Here is a 17,904-nt window from a genome sequence, read left to right as displayed (position 1 = left end):
GGCTTCCACTACAGTTTGTGATGGATTGACCAGTAGTGGCGGAGAACGACAAAGCTTTTTCAGCAGGATATGTATTTCAAGTAAATTTCCCCATGTAGATATCTGGTATCTGCTTGGATTATCATATGAACTCAGAGAATTGTGTTTTCTTGATTGACTACCTCATTTTACAGGTTCCCATTAAAGTTGCTAACAATATATATATGGGGGTCTAGTTATCAAGCCGTCAACCGCAAATACGCTGGAATTCCGCAGTGTATTTGTGGCGAGGTTGATTCGCCTTAGTTATCAACCCCTACTGCCCGGCAAAAGTAGAATATAGTGACGTAAGCTTCGATCCGCCGGACTCATCCGACACAGATCGATTCTTACGTCACTACAGACATTCCGAACACAAGTTCGGCACAATCTGACTACTTTTGGTAGTTATCAAACTACTACCAGGTACGCTCGCCACTATTCCGGGCCAGCGTACCTGGATTTCAATCCGCCGCCCTGGAGGCGGCGGATCCCATAGGAATCAATGGGAGTCTGACCATATCGAAAGCTCATGTTCGCTGCTGCCCGATATCCCATTGATTCCTATGGGAAGTGTCTGCACCTAACACCCTAACATGTACCCCGAGTCTAAACACCCCTAATCTGTCCCCCCCTACACCGCTGCAACTAAATAAAGTTATTACCCCCTAAACCGCTGCTCCCGGACCCTGCCGCCACCTACATTATACATATTAACCCCTAATCTGCCCCCCGTACACCACCGCAACTAAATAAAGTTATTACCGCAGCTCCTGGACCCCGCTGCAACTATATTAAACATGTTAACCTCTAAACCGCCACTCCCTAACCTCGCCGCCACCTACATTATACATATTAACCCCTAATCTGCCGCCCCCTATACCGCCGCTAACTACATAAACTTATTAACCCCTATCCTGCGGATCCCAGACCCCGCCGCAACTAAATAAATTGTTTAACCCCTAAACCGCCGCTCCGGGACCCCGGCACCACCTATATTAAAGTTATTAACCCCTAAACCTAAGTCTAACACTAACCCTAACCCCCCTAACTTAAATATTATTTTAATAAATCTAAATAATATTACTTGTATTAACTAAATAAATCCTATTTAAAACTAAATACTTACCTATAAAATAAACCCTAATATAGCTCCAATATAACTAATAATCATATTGTTGCTATTTTAGGATTTATTTTTATTTTACAGGCAACTTTGTATTTATTTTAACTAGGTACAATAGTTATTAAATAGTTATTAACTATTTAATGACTACCTAGCTAAAATAAGTACAAAATTACCTGTAAAATAAATCCTAACCTAAGTTACAATTAAACCTAACACTACACTATGAATAAATTAATTAAATAAATTACCTACAATTACATAAAATTAAATACAATTAAATAAACTAAACTATAGTACAAAAAACAAACAAACAATAAATTACAGAAAATAAAAAAGAATTACAAGAAGTTTAAACTAATTACACCTAATCTAAGCCCCCTAATAAAATAATAAAGCCCCCCAAAATAAAAAAATGCCCTACCCTATTCTAAATTACCAAGTAACCAGCTCTTTTACCAGCCCTTAAAAGGGCTTTTTTTTGCGGAGCATTGCCCCAAAGTAATGAGCTCTTTTACCTGTAAAAAAAAATACAACCCCCCCAACATTAAAACCCACCACCCACATACCCCTACTCTAACCCACCCAATCCCCCCTTAAAAAACCTAACACTAACCCCCTGAAGATCTCCCTACCTTGAGTCGCCTTCACCCAGCCGAGCCGAATTCTTCATCCAATCCGGGCGATGTGGTCCTCCATCCGGGCGAAGTCTTGATCCAAGTGGAAAAGAAGAGGTCCTCCATCCGGGCAAAGTCTTGATCCAAGCGGCAAAGAAGAGGTCCTCCATCCAGGCGATGTCTTCCTCCAAGCGGCATCTTCTATCTTCTTTCTTCCGGCTCCATCTTCAGACTGCCGACGTGGAACATCCACCTTCCCTGACGGACTAACTACGAATGACGGTTCCTTTAAGGGACGTCATCCAAGATGGCGTCCCTCGAATTCCAATTGGCTGATAGGATTCTATCAGCCAATCGGAATTAAGGTAGGAAAAATCTGATTGGCTGATTCAATTGGTGTGCGGCTTCTTGACAGCTTTTTTGATAACTTTGGAGAACGTATTCAGGTCTGCTGCGGCGATGGTAGGCGAACTTAGGCGAGCGTATTGGGCCGGCGAATGCAGCTAAGTAGACAGCTTCATAACTAGAGGCCATGGTGTCAACAGAGCAGTAATTCTAGTTACTTTGCATTGGGCTGATGCCCATGCATAATAGCCAGTCTTCACATTCCTCCTACCATCATGGGCATTAGATACTCTACATGGATCTGTTGCATATTTTATAATTCATTTTAATGAAGAGGACTTTTTCACATATTAAAGGGACATAAAACAGTAGGACCTAACATGAGTTTCTAAATATATAATACAACCAAAGGTTACCTGCAAAAAGGTTTCTATTTTAACCCCCATTAACCCTTTTAATTCAAACATAGTGAGATATTTATCAAAGCATCAACTGAAAATACACTTGAATCCCGCATCGTATTTGTCGCAAGATTGATCCACCATAATTATCAAAGCATCAAGATTGTCAAATGTTGAAATGTGTGACAAAATATATGCTCCCGCAATCTCAATCCAATGCAGATCGATGCTTGCATCATTACAGATGTTTCGAATTCACATTTGACTCTATTTGGCCCTTTTCCCAGTTTATCAAACATTTAACAGGTACGCAGCATACGTAGTTTTCAATCCGCCACCCTTGAGGCCGCGGATGCCAGAGAAATCAATGGGAGTTTGAAAACACAGAAAGCTTATTTTCGATGCTGCAAGAGAATGAAGTATATTACATAATAAAAGTAAACTAGAAACTTTATTAAAATTGTATAACCTTTCTAAATCAAACAATATTATTGCTTCACATTTGGTGCACTAGTAGATATAGGGATAAAAATGAAAAATACATTACTACTTATGGATTATGTTACAACTTTGTCTCTCATTACAAAGCAATGGGACAATATTACTTCTCCAAATTTGGTGCAAAGTTTTGCCCCAAACTTGCACTAATAGATATAGAGATAAAAATGAAATAAATACACAACATAATATAGCTAACTTCCTTTTTATTTTTTTGGAAAAATCTATTTGCACCATGTGTAAGTCCCACTCTCCACTTCGCCCCAAATTTGACGCAACACTTTTCGCACCAATTATTCCTAAACAACCCACACAATAGTGAATTTTTCAACCACTCTTGATTGGAATATGCATAATCACATGATTTATGACATCAGCCAATCTGATTCAAATATACATTTTAAACTATCACTAACTAATCAAATTGCTCGATACTTGTGTCATTGATCACTTATCAGAACTTGTAAGTGCCATTTGTTACATTGTCTATTATACTTTGAAAGTTTGTATATGTGAAATTAGTATTAAAGATAAACATTGATGCTGACATTAGGACACACAGTGTAATATTTTAGACAATGATTTTAAAACTTGAATTGATGTTTGATTCAATATAATCTTAAGCTGATAGCTCAAAGGGATAGCCCACCTAACATTAAATTGTCATGATTCAGATACAGCAGAAATTAAAATCACCTCTTTACTGTCATGATATTTTCAGTGTTTTTCTTCCTTCTCGTGAATTTTTTTTTCAGTAAGAAACATCATCTTATATGCCAGCCCATTTTATAACAACTGTGTAGGGGTGGTTTATAAAACTAGATTCGAATCAGGAGGGGTACAGAGAGAAAACTGTCCCAGCTCTTAAAATATCCATTGATTGCAAATAAATACATATGATACCCTGATTACATGTTATATTCGCAATTATTCCTGCTCAGAATAATAATAAATGTACACTATATACATATTGTGGTATAAATAAACACAGAGATATGAAAGACAACATTGTTTAGAACAAAAAAAGGAATTTAGGAACATGTAAATATGTTTGCAAAAGATTTCTGACATAACACACACACATATACAGGTATATATATATATATATATATATATATATATATACACACAAGTATGTGCAAAGATATACTATATATACAAATTCTAGCATTAATAATCATTTAAAAAAAAAAGAAAATTAGATAAAAAGCATATCATGACGGGGGCGGAGTCTGGCCACGCTGGGACATGGCCGCTCAGTGAGGTTGCTCTGTGGGACCAGAGCTTACCCTGCAAAATTGTAGCTAGCCGGGGACAAGATACAGACACTCAGTGGTATCGGAACACTTGAGGAGCTGATCCGCCGCATTGGGGATTACAAATATGCCCTAATTAGCCTGCAAACACCCGGAGTGAGTCACAGTGCAAGGAGATAGCGGACGCCATTTTGGATTTCTACCCACGAGGCTCAGGCAGTAAACGGCTGCAACAGGTCCAGGTACAGTCAAAGTGGGTAACCACAGTGTTTCAACTCTTCAGGCACTGTGTTTAGCACAAATATAAGAGACTTTTACCATAATGTACGTTGGCATAAATAATAATCTAAATGGCACATAACTGCTCATATATATAGGATAAAATAGCTTATACACTCTCCCCCTTTGTGGACACAATTTATCTATAAAACATCCTGCAAAATATATGGGACATTTTGCTAATTAGTGGTTCTGATGTTACATATACAGGGAAATCCTGGATACTGCTCTTTTTCTTTTTCCTTTAAAAAAAAAAAAAAGCTGCTCTCTTCTGAGGGGGGAAGGAAATGAAAATACACAATAAACAGCATGACATGCATATATGCCTATAACTCACATATATTGAATGCTTGATACACTGGGAATGGCTTGTGGTGTTTTATAACCATGCTCATAACTTTAGAAGGCAGTGCTTCATTACATATTAGCAAGTTAATAAATGCATAGTTGGTGCTGCTTTAATCCCTGTGTAATATAAATATATCTGGAACTTTCCCTTCTTTTTTGCAATCTCTTTGCGGGGGCTCCACCTGGTGTCTCTAAACAGACATTACAGTGAAGATATATTCTTTATATTTGAAATCTTAATAATGTCTTCCAGAAGGCAAACAAAGCCAGATAAACCTGCAAAATCACAAAATTCCACACCTAAGTCAGTCTCAGACTTTTTCCAATCTCAAGATAGAGACAGCACAAGCCAAGAACCAACACGCTTGAAACACACTGACAAACCGCCGCTATCAGGAGACACCATGGCGGACCAGCAGCAAGATCAATTATCACAAATTCTATCCAGGATGAATGATTTACCCTCTAAAAATGATATAGACTGTCTAAAGGATCTGATTAAGACAGAGATTTCCGATCTTAAGAAAGATATCACTGATATCGGCAATAGAGTGGATAATTTGGAGACATCACAGGACATGACGGCACAAGAGATGAATGATATTACAGAATCACAAGAGCAGCAATCTCTTTTAATTCAGGATTTGAATGTTAAATTCGAAGATCTGGATAACAGAGGTCGAAGAAATAATTTGAGAATTAGAGGGATACCTGAGTCTATTGGACCCACCGACCTGGAGGATTACTTACAATCACTCTTTCACCATCTTTCAGACACCTCGGATACCACATCGTCTATACCATTAGAGAGAGCTCATAGAGCTTTTAGAGCAAAACCTTCAAGTCAAGCACCGCCATGAGACATTATTATTAAATTCCTTAGTTTTAAGGATAAGGACAATATTTGGCAACACTTTAGAGATAACCCTAATCTTAAATATCAGGATCATGAGATTCAGGCATACCTGGACCTAAGCCCTATCACTCTTCAAAAAAGAAAAGACGCTAAATTTATTACATCTATTCTACAAAACACAACATAAAATACCGTTGGGGGTACCCTTTCGCTCTCATCGTATCACTTGAGGGCAAAACCTGGATTTACAGAACTTTGAATGACCTGGACTCTTTTTCCAAAGGCATTAACCTTGAAATTCCTTCCCCTTCAACACAGGATAACACACCTGCTACAAGTGGGATGACGTCTCGTCCGAAAGAAAGGAGATCAGAATGGAACGTTGTACAACACAGGAAAAGACCTCCCAGACAGATGAACTCTGACTCAGCTCCCAATTCTGATTCCATCACATGATTTCTCGGAAGACTTAAAGCAGATTCTCACAAAAACTACCTGCTCATAGCCGGGTAGTCTATATCCTTTACGTAATTCTCTAATGAGAAAAAAGAAAGAAAATGTTTTTGTTTACTGTTCTTGTGTTTATTGTGTTCTTTGGTTGTTCTCCTTTTTTTTCTTTTTTGTTTCTATTTATTATGTTTTTCTCCTCTAGATACACATTGCATATTCTATGGACAACGGTTAGCAGAAATGTCTCCAGGTTTTGACACTATATCTAGCGCCTATTAACTGAGACAAAATAGTAGTGTAATCAAGGTAGAAAGTGACTTTTGCCTTGAATGTTTGAGAGTTGTGATAGAGTATTTTATGCATGAAATTTCCATGTATCTACAGATAGATATCTAAATATCACAGTTTAGTTAATATTGTGTGATTTTCCCATTACTGTATTTGACTAATATACGTTGAACTAACTTAGTAATAACTTATGTTTAATGAAGACTTTTTTGGAGCATTACCTCTTAGCTCCCCTCATCGATAGTAGAATCTCTGGTACCCAACCCCTGTTTCTACAATCTGTTTATGTATCTCTTTTTTTGCTTTGTCGAATTCTTTTTACCTTTCACTCTTTTTTCACCCTCTGATTGTCATTATATGATAACTTATAGTAACCGGAACAATACTTCATATAATAGTTCTACACTTTGTAAAATAAGAACCTTATACCCACCCATCCTTTTCTATGACAGATAAACAACTTAACCAGCTTCGGATAATTTCTATTAATGCCAAAGGCCTAAATTCTCCCTTCAAAAGAAATTCAAACCTCTCTGATTTTAAACAACATAAAAGTGACATAGCGATGCTTCAAGAGACGCATTTCAAAAGAGGTAGGGAACCACAAACTTATAAATTTTAATTTGGCCAATGCTTCTACTCTTCCAATACAACAAAGACAAATGGGGTTGGGATTCTGATTAAAAACAATATTCCTTTTCAGGTGATTTCTACCCACAAAGATAAGGAGGGAAGATTTATAGCTGTTACGGGTAAATTGTATGGTAAGCTTGTAACCTTAGTTTGTATATACGCACCAAACACTTAACAACACCTCTTCTTTAAGACAATAACAAATAGATTGCTTGACAATGCAAAGGGAGCTTTGATTATTGGAGGTGACCTTAATGTCCCACTTGAACCACATATTGATTGCTTTACACACTCTTTGTCTATCCCACCCAAACGAATCACAGCAATAAAACAGAACATGAGGGACTTAGCAGTACATGACGTGTGGAGAACTCTTAACCCACAAACAAAAGACTATACATTTTATTCTGCTCCGCACAAGTTATACTCTAGGATTGACTATCTGTTTATGGATGTTACTAGTTTCTCATATATAATTCAAAGCAAGATCCTAACATGCACATGGTCAGATCATTCCTTTATGAGTTGCAGTCTAAATTGGCCCAACATTTCCAAAAAACATTTAATTGGAATTTTGATTCCTCCCTATTAGAAGACTCATTAATAAATGAAAAACTGGGGAAATCTAGCTGAATATTTTGAACTAAACTCATCTCCACAAATGGACGAAAGAGTAGTGTGGGAGGCACATAAAAGTGTCATTAGGGGTGAATGTATTAGTCATAAAAGCTTTCAAGTCAAGCAACAAAGAGCTAGACTAGAAACAACACTACAGCAAATTACTGCTTTGGAGGCCCAACACAAACAGAGCCCAGGTGATGAACCTGTGTATATTGAACTCTGTAATAAAAGACAAGAAATTAACTCCCAACTTCTACATAGATACAAGCAAAAGGCCCTTCGCCTTAAACAAGTTTACTTTGATAGCGACAATAAGAGTGGGAGATTCTTAGCTAGGAAATTACGTAGACAAACAAATAGATCCTTTATCATGTCAATTAAAATGCGAAAGGTACCACATGTTCCAACACCACTTCCATAGCTAACGCATTTAGGGAATACTTCGAAGGTCTGTATAATTTGAAAGATTCTGATCCCATAGCCGCTATGCATGATGACTCCTTTAGCTCTCATATCAAGAGATATTTAGATAACTTATAGATCCCCACCTTATCAAAACAACAGCAAGAACAATTAGATAGACCAATTCAAGTTGAGGAAGTTATTAATGTCATCAAACATTTACCTAATGGTAAAGCGCCAGGACCAGATGGCTTCACCAATTTATATTATAAAAGCTTTCAACCCATAATTGCCCCCCAGTTATGTAAACTGTATATTGTTATAAATGAAGCCACTCCCTTTTTGCAACAATCACTGGAGGCCACAATAGTACTACTACCCAAAAATGGGAAACCTACAGATATGGTTACGAACTATAGACCAATCTCATTGCTGAATAATGACTCAAAGATCTTTGACAAGATACTGGCGAATAGAATAGGCCCTGTCATGCCCCACTTAATACATGGGGACCAAGTTGGTTTTGTTATAAATAGGGAGGCAAAAGATAACACAATCCGTTCCCTTCATTTAATTCAGCATGCGCTTTCTTCTGATTCACAAATAGTACTCGTATCCACAGACGCTGAGAAAGCATTTGATCGGGTAGATTGGACGTTTCTGCACCACATTTTGGAGAGATTTGGATTTGGCAAGGGTATTTTGGGGAAAATCTTTGCACTATATAACGACCCAAGCGTACGTATTTTGGTAAATGGAGATCTCTCTGCCCCCTTCTATATTAAAAATGGCACCAGACAGGGATGCCCCTTATCCCCTCTACTGTTTGCATGCGCTATAGAAATATTGGCAATAAAAATCAGGGAAAATAAAAACATCGGCGGGCTGGCCCTTCAGAACCATACCTAGAAACTTTCGCTATTCGCGGATGACATCTTGTTTACATTGCCATCACCTAGCCTGTCAATCCCTGAACTAATGAAAGAACTTCATGATTTCAGAATTATATCTAACTTTCTAATTAATCAGTCAAAATCTGAAATCATGAATATTAACTTGTCTAAGGAAGAACTTCATTTTACAAAACAAATCTGCCCCTTTCGTTGGCAATCCTCTTCTATTAAATAGCTAGGGATTTTCTTGTCCCATAAACAGACTGACTTATTAGCTCTTAATTATGAAACTCTTAAAAAGAACATTGTAGCAGACCTAAGTTCTTGGAGATCTAAGCGCCTTAGTTGGCTAGGGAGAATGAGCACAATCACTATGAACATACTGCCCAGACTTTTGTATGTTTTCCAGACGGTCCCAATCCCCCTCCCACCATCCTATATTCCCACATTACAGAGAATAATTAATGATTATATATGGGATAGGAAACAAATGCATACAAGGTTGAAACTCCTAGACGATGACTTACATTTATTTAATAATTGTTTTTTTTATCTGCAAGCACACTCTTTTCTTCAGAACCACAAAGGGAAAAATAATTTGTTAAGATCTCCTACTAATTTTGGGAAACTATTCATGTCTACACAGCCAATTAGACACACTCTATCAATTATATACCACATGTTACAACAAGTGCCATTAGGCCTAGAACATCACTATATTCAAAAATGGGAATCGGAATTGAATCTTAGTATCTCCCCAAAGGAGAAACATATTATATTTAAAAGAACAATGAAAGCTTCCACATCCGCTAGGATATTAGAAATTAATTTTAAAAGACTACACCGTTGGTATTATACTCCTACATGTTTAAAAACCCTATACCCACAAAGATCGGATACATGCTGGCATTGTGACAGAGAGAGAGGCAATATGGGACATATATGGTGGTTATGCCCAAACATTTCTCCCTTTTGGAGAGATGTTATAAGCCAAACGGAAAAAGATGCTGGGAATCATTATCCCGCAGGACCCATTAGTCTGGCTCCTAAATAAACCTCCCAGGCGACTATTGGCAACACATTTGGCCATACTTCAAATTGCATCCAACAGCGCTAAGACCCTAATAGCACAATTTTGGAAACAATCCACAATCCCAAACATTGCTCAGTGGATTGACACAATGCCACTACATGAAATCATCACGCATAGATTTCTTTCAAGAAATTCTCTTTATTTGGGAAGATTATATACATAACAAATATGGTAACTAAACAGATATCGAAGACTGATGGCTTGGGATGGTAGGGTGCACGGAAAATTTTAAGTTTGAGTTCCATGAACTAAATGACAATTCTTCTCTTCTCTTCTTTCTTTCTCTTCCTTCTTTTTCTTCCTTTATGTCTTTCTCCTGTAAAATTAAACATTTGATGAGGTTATGGTTTCAGTTAATGGTCAGGTTTCTATTTACCATGTTATGTTGTAAATCTGCCTAATTGTGACATGATCTTGACCACGTATTATGATTAAATGTATAATTTGTTCTACCTCAATAAAAATATTTAAAAAAAAAAAAAGCATATCATGACTTCTAGAAATACAAATACACATTAATTTATGTGAAAGTATAATATAACAGATTTTTTGTATAACAAATAAATATAAAAATAACTTTCAATGAGATATTGTTTGTTGAGGTATAAATCTAGCTATTTCTTGGACATTAACAGATGAAAAATAAAAGATTAGCTTTAGAGAAATGTGCTTGGTCATGGACAGTAATGAAATGGTATAAATAAAGTTGGGAAAAACCTGAATAACCACGAGATCGATGACTGTTAGTTAACAACAGTCCGATGTTCATTGTGCCGTACTTGACGCGCGTGTTTTTGACAATTTATTTTATCAATAATGGCATTGTTTGTGGATACGCGACAGCGATGTCTGGCGATGCTTGGCAAGCGTATTGACGCAGGCAAATGCACCGAGATTGACGCTTTGATAAATATCCCCCATAGTTTTGTTTGCAGCAAGCTCCCCCTGGGCATTTTCATATATGGAAGGTGCTATCCAGGCCATAGATTCTTCACGGTAGGGGCAGAGTCACATGGCACCTGACTAAAGCAGTACACAGTATAATGCTGAAGCTTTCACAAAGCATGTGACATTATCCCCATGGAAACATGCAAGCCTCTTGGCAACAAACAATAGCAATACCTGCTGTCCCTCCACAATCCCCCCCCTTGTTTGCATAAGTAATTATCCTCACATGCACACTTTGTTATATGATAGCAAAAGGTTAAGACTAGGACACTGATAAGGGGGCTCGAGCAAGCTACACTTGGCAACACTAAAGTGTAAGTCATTTTGCAGATTTTTGGAAATGTTATTAAAATAATTAATAAGCTTTTTTTCCACTTTTTTTCGATACACTGTTTTACCTCAGCTGACCATTTTATAATATGCACATAATTTAAAATGTTTTATGGCACTTTAAGTTGTGGATTTTTAATTATATGTGAGACCATATGTGTGACCATGGTGGATTTATTGTGACTAAAGGGATTACAGCACCCTTTTTGGCCTGCACCTGACAGTGTTGCTGAGCTACAAACTGTTCTAGAATCCTGACAGACGATCCTGACGCTGTGAAGACGAGCTGGACAAGAGGGTTTGGGGCCTGGGAGCTGACTACTTAAAGGTCGGACTATTGGCTACTTCCGGAACAGCTCCCACGACTGACGCCGACTGCCTGTGGCTGCTGATTGGTTGACGGGTTACGTGATCCTACGTCCCAACACACTGGAGTGTTTGTCTGTCGGGCGACAAAAAGTCCCGTTCTGCTCCACTGTGCATTCATATATGCCGCTACTTTTGTGAGTATATTTACTTACGTGCTGTCTCACTGTGTGATATATCTGTTGGCATGATACTGTCCCATGAGGCGCCTCTCTTCTTCTCTCTGTCCATACAGGTGTCTGTTCTAACTGCATTATATAAGAGTGCTGCCTGCTCCTCCGGAAGAGATTGGGAACCTTCACTATTCAAACTTTTTTGGGGAACTTTGCGCACCTCATATAGAGACTCCATCTACTCTATATTTTATGTTAATAAATCAACAGCAATTTAAGGGAGATTGTACACTATAGCTTTGCTTATTTTTTAATAACATTTTGTGCTGATTTTCAGACTTCTAACCACACCCCAAAGTATCAGATGTAGACCCAAGTCTGCAGACTCCTGCTGTTCCTAATGGGTCTTTTCAAAGGCATGGGAGGGGGGGAGTGTCTGCTCTTCCTGCTTTCTCAGCCCTTTTCACTGGGTTTTCCAGCCTAAACTCATTAACACTACTAAACTGTGAGCTTCCAAATATGTTTTTTAATAGGTTTTATGCTGGATTTTTAGATCAGTATCTGTGCATATTCTTCTTGATAGTAGTGTCTGTTACATGCAGTTATTTGGAAATTGGTGTATACTGTCCCTTTAAAAGGACAGTCAACACAAAATTTTTTATTGTTTAAAAGATAGATAACACCATTACTACCCATTCCCCAGCTTTGCACAACCAACATTGTTATAGTAATATACTTTATAACCTCTAAATCTCTAAATTTCTGTCTGTTTTTAAGTCCCTAAAGAGAGCCCCATAATCACATGCTTTTGTACATGGTTTTCACAACAGGGGAAGCTAGTTCATGTGAGCCATATAGATAACATTGTGCTGACGCCCGTGGATTCTAACACAGCACTAATTGCCTTAAATGCAAGTCAATAGATAATAAGTCATGTGATCAGGGGCCGTCAGAAGATGCTTAGAAACAAGGTTATCACAGAGGTAAAAAGTATATCAAAAGTGATGGTAAAGTTACGATCACTATCAAATATCACATCAAATTATTAAACCAAACATAAGTTTCATTCATCGTTTTCTATAATTTTATATATAAACATAGTTATAAGTGTTTAAAAGCAAAATTCTTAGCGTCTTTTATTCATCCAGGTTTTTTTTTGTTTTTTTACATTTTTGTCACGTGTGTCAATCCTCCTGTTGAAATTCAGGCCGTTAGGGGGCCTTCACTCTGTCTTCCGCCCACTAAATAAACAGCGCATGCGTGATTCCCTTTTTCATGCTATTGAACACCATGCGCACTCCTGTGTTATGCATGCGTGGTGTTCACAATTGGGAATCCCTTATAGCGGCGTCGGGTAAACGATATGGACGAGCGCATTGCATCACTGTATTACTCTGTATTTAACATAATACTTAATACAGGATTTTATACATTGAAATATCTTCTCTGCCTAGAGTTTGCTAGTAAACAGCTAAACTTTACCATCACTTTAATATAACCATGTTTTCTGTGCAAAACTGGGGAATATGAGATAAAGGGAGTATCTATCTTTTAAGGTCCTTTTAAGGCAGTTGCTAAGTCTTCCATTTTATCTAACAAACCTATGGACATATCATCTGAGACATTAATCATATCTCCTCTGTTGAAGTTTCGAAAAAACTCCATCGTTGACGAATGACTTAGGGCTAGATGATAAAAAGATTTGCCAGATCAAGCCTAGTTTTTCTCGCCGACTCTCGCAAGGCTGCCCTGGTGGAATGATCGCAAAAAAGGGGCTTATATTGAAAATAATGGAGCTCGATGATAGGGACACCGTTCCTTAGAGCGAAGTTAGCAGTGAGAAGGGGTCACACTTTAAACAGTGAGAAGGGGGTGCAAATTAAATCCTGCAGCCAATACAATGCTTTCTGAGTATAGCAACTTACAATCGCCTACATTTTCCTCCTTGACACACACGGCGCCATGTTTCGCAGGGTTTGGGCCACGTTCACGTGATGCTGCTTAGTATTGGGAAAATGACTCTGAGTGAGACTGAGAGAGAGGGAAGATTCAAGAAGCAAGCTGCCACTGTGTCCCTGTAGCTTTATATGCAAAGGTAAAGCACTTTAACCAGCACCTGAGGTTTATTATAAGTACTATTTAATTAGAAAGAAAATATATACTAAGGTTGTGATTCACAACCTTAGTATATCTTTTCTTTCTGATTAAATAATAAGAAAGGGAGAATATGTAGTGTGAATAAAGTTAGTGGCTTGTCAAGAGACTGCTAGCGATATTTGGTGATAAGTTATGGAATAAATAAAGCCTGAGTGAAATACTGGATATGTATCTGCATCTGTATAATAACACCCAGCACTATACAAAGACACAGAAGTGACACTGGCACATGGGTATAGCTAGAGGAGGGCTGGTTATAGGATCAGTGGTATCTGCATCAGTATAATAACACCAAGCACTATATAATGACACAGTAGTGATACTGCCTCATGAGTATAGCCAGAGGAGGGCTGGTTATAGGGTTAGTGGTATCTGCATCTGTATAATAACACCCAGCTCTATACAAAGACACAGAAGTGACACTGGCACATGGGTATAGCCAGAGGAGGGCTGGTAATACGATCAGTGGTATCTGCATCAGTATAATAAACCCCTCACTATATAATGACACAGTAGTGACACTGGCACATGGGTATAGCCAGAGGAGGGCTGGTTATAGGATCAGTGGTATCTGCATCAGTATAATAACATTCAGCGCTATATAATGACACAGTAGTGACACTGGCACATGGGTATAGCCTGAGGAGGGCTGGTTATAGGGTCAGTGGTATCTGCATCAGTATAATAACACCCAGCACTATATAATGACACAGTAGTGACACTGGCACATGGGTATAGCCAGAGGAGGGCTGGTTATAGGGTCAGTGGTATCTGCATCAGTATAATAACACCCAGCACTATATAATGACACAGTAGTGACACTGGCTCATGGGTATAGCCAGAGAGCTGGTTATAGGGTCAATGGTATCTGCATCAGTATAATAACACCCAGCACTATATAATGACACAATAGTGGCACTGGCACATGGGTATAGCCAGAGGAGGGCTGGTTATAGGGTCAGTTGTATCTGCATCTGTAAAATAACACCCAGCTCTATACAAAGGCACAGAAATGACACTGGCACATGGGTATAGCCAGAGGAGGGCTGGTAATACGATCAGTGGTATCTGCATCAGTATAATAACACCCAGCACTATATAATGACACAGTAGTGACACTGGCAAATGCGTATAGCCAGAGGAGGGCTGGTTATAGGGTCAGTGGTATCTGCATCAGTATAATAACACCCAGCACTATATAATCACACAGTAGTGACACTGGCACATGGGTATAGCCAGAGGAGGGCTGGTTATAGGATCAGTGGTATCTGCATCAGTATAATAACACCCAGCACTATATAATCACACAGTAGTGACACTGGTAAATGGATATAGCCTGAGGAGGGCTGGTTATAGGATAAGTGGTATCTGCATCAGTATAATAACACCCAGCACTATACAAAGACACAGTAGTGACACTGGCTCATGGGTATAGCCAGAGGAGGGCTGATTATAGGATCAGTGGTATCTGCATCAGTATAATAACACCCAGCACTATATAATGACACAGTAGTGACACTGGCACATGGGTATAGCCAGAGGAGGGCAGGTTGTAGGATCAATGGTATCTGCATCAGTATAATAACACCCAGCACTATATAATGACACAGTAGTGACACTGGCACATGGGTATAGTCAGAGGAGGGCTGGTAATACGATCAGTGGTATCTGCATCTGTTTAATAGCACCCAGCACTATACAAAGACACAGTAGTGACACTGGCACATGGGTATAGTCAGAGGAGGGCTGGTAATACGATCAGTGGTATCTGCATCAGTATAATAACACCCAGCACTATATAATGACACAGTAGTGACACTGGCAAATGTGTATAGCCAGAGGAGGGCTGGTTATAGGGTCAGTGGTATCTGCATCAGTATAATAACACTCAGCACTATATAATGACACAGTAGTAACACTGGTTCATGGGTATAGCCAGAGGAGGGCTGGTTATAGGGTCAGTGGTATCTGCATCAGTATAATAACATTCAGCGCTATATAATGACACAGTAGTGACACTGGCACATGGGTATAACCAGAGGAGGGCTGGTTATAGGGTCAGTGGTATCTGCATCAGTACAATAACATTCAGCACTATATAATGACAGAGTAGTGACACTGGCAAATGGGTATAGCCAGAGGAAGGCTGGTTATAGGATCAGTGGTATCTGCATCAGTATAATAACATTCAGCACTATATAATGACACAGTAGTGACACTGGCACATGGGTATAACCAGAGGAGGGCTGGTTATAGGGTCAGTGGTATCTGCATCAGTACAATAACATTCAGCACTATATAATGACACAGTAGTGACACTGGCACATGGGTATAGCCAGAGGAGGGCAGGTTATAGGATCAATGGTATCTGCATCAGTATAATAACACCCAGCACTATATAATAACACAGTAGTGACACTGGCACATGGGTATAGCCAGAGGAGGGCTGGTTATAGAATCAGTTGTATCTGCATCAGTATAATAACATTCAGCGCTATATAATGACACAGTAGTGACACTGGCACATGGGTATAGCCAGAGGGTGGCTGGTTATAGGATCAATGGTATCTGCATCAGTATAATAACATTCAGCACTATATAATGACACAGTAGTGACACTGGCACATGGGTATAGCCTGAGGAGGGCTGGTTATAGGATCAATGGTATCTGCATCAGTATAATAACATTCAGCACTATACAAAGACACAGTAGTGACACTGGCTCATGGGTATAACCAGAGGAGGGCTGGTTATAGGGTCAGTGGTATCTGCATCAGTATAATAACATTCAGCACTATATAATGATGTTTCTAATTTGAAATGTACCTTGGTGTCCTTCACTAAGGTCTTTACTTTAGAAAATGTCTGCCACAGCCTTGGTTCGTGCCTATCCCTGTTCACAAACATTTTCATGTCTCTACCAGAAATTGTATTTTGATTGATAAATGTGATGATAATAATTCTTATTAAAGAGACTTATTTTTTGAGTATTCATGTGATCTGCTATATTTGGTGTCACTCTTTTATGAATGTAATGCAAATAGGGCTGCAACTAACGATTATTTTCATTATTGATTAATCGGTCGATTATTTTTTCGATTAATCGGATAAAAAATAAATAAATATTTTTTTCCTATATTTCAAATAAAATCCACATACTGACTGTTACAAATATAAACTTCAGACTAAAACTTTACAACTTTAGATTAACACAACTATTGGTCCAATTTTTTTATGCAGCAGAAGAAATTTTTATAATTAAGCAAAACAAAACCACAAACTGTTTGAAAAGAGGTAGAACTAGTAATAGATAGACTACCACTGCTTATAATATTCTGTTATTCACTCTTTCAGAAACTTTGCATTGAAATGCAAACATTTTACTATGTCCACATGCTCCTGACTGAGGCTGGCTCTCTTTTTTGCAAGCTATTTTGCCTGCAGCAAAGAAGAGGCGCTCAGATGGTGTTGAGGTGCCTGAGACTCATAAGTAGGATTTTGCCAATTTCACCAAGGTGGGCTATTTATCTTTGTTAGCTCTCCACCAATGCAAGGGGCCTCTTAACAAAGTAAGCCTGGTCTTCATTCTGACATAAAAATATCTTGAATATCTATATGCAATTTTAAACAACCAACTATGGCCTCGCTTCCATTGAGTCGTTAAAAATGGAGCCGTAAGCTACCGAAGCGGCCGACAGCTAAAAGTAATTTACGGCTGCATTTTAGTACCAGGTTTCCATTGAAAAGATTAGCGTGTTGCGCGCAGTCGCTCTTTTCGTGTAGCTGTAAGTTAACGTTGTGTTAACGCTTCCATCTGACGTCAGATTTCTTGAAAATCAATTAGTTGCTAAGGTAACCCGACCTTA

Source organism: Bombina bombina, chromosome 2, assembly GCF_027579735.1.
Source record: "Bombina bombina isolate aBomBom1 chromosome 2, aBomBom1.pri, whole genome shotgun sequence".
Lineage (NCBI taxonomy): Eukaryota > Metazoa > Chordata > Amphibia > Anura > Bombinatoridae > Bombina > Bombina bombina.
Note: the sequence above shows the minus strand (reverse complement) of the source record.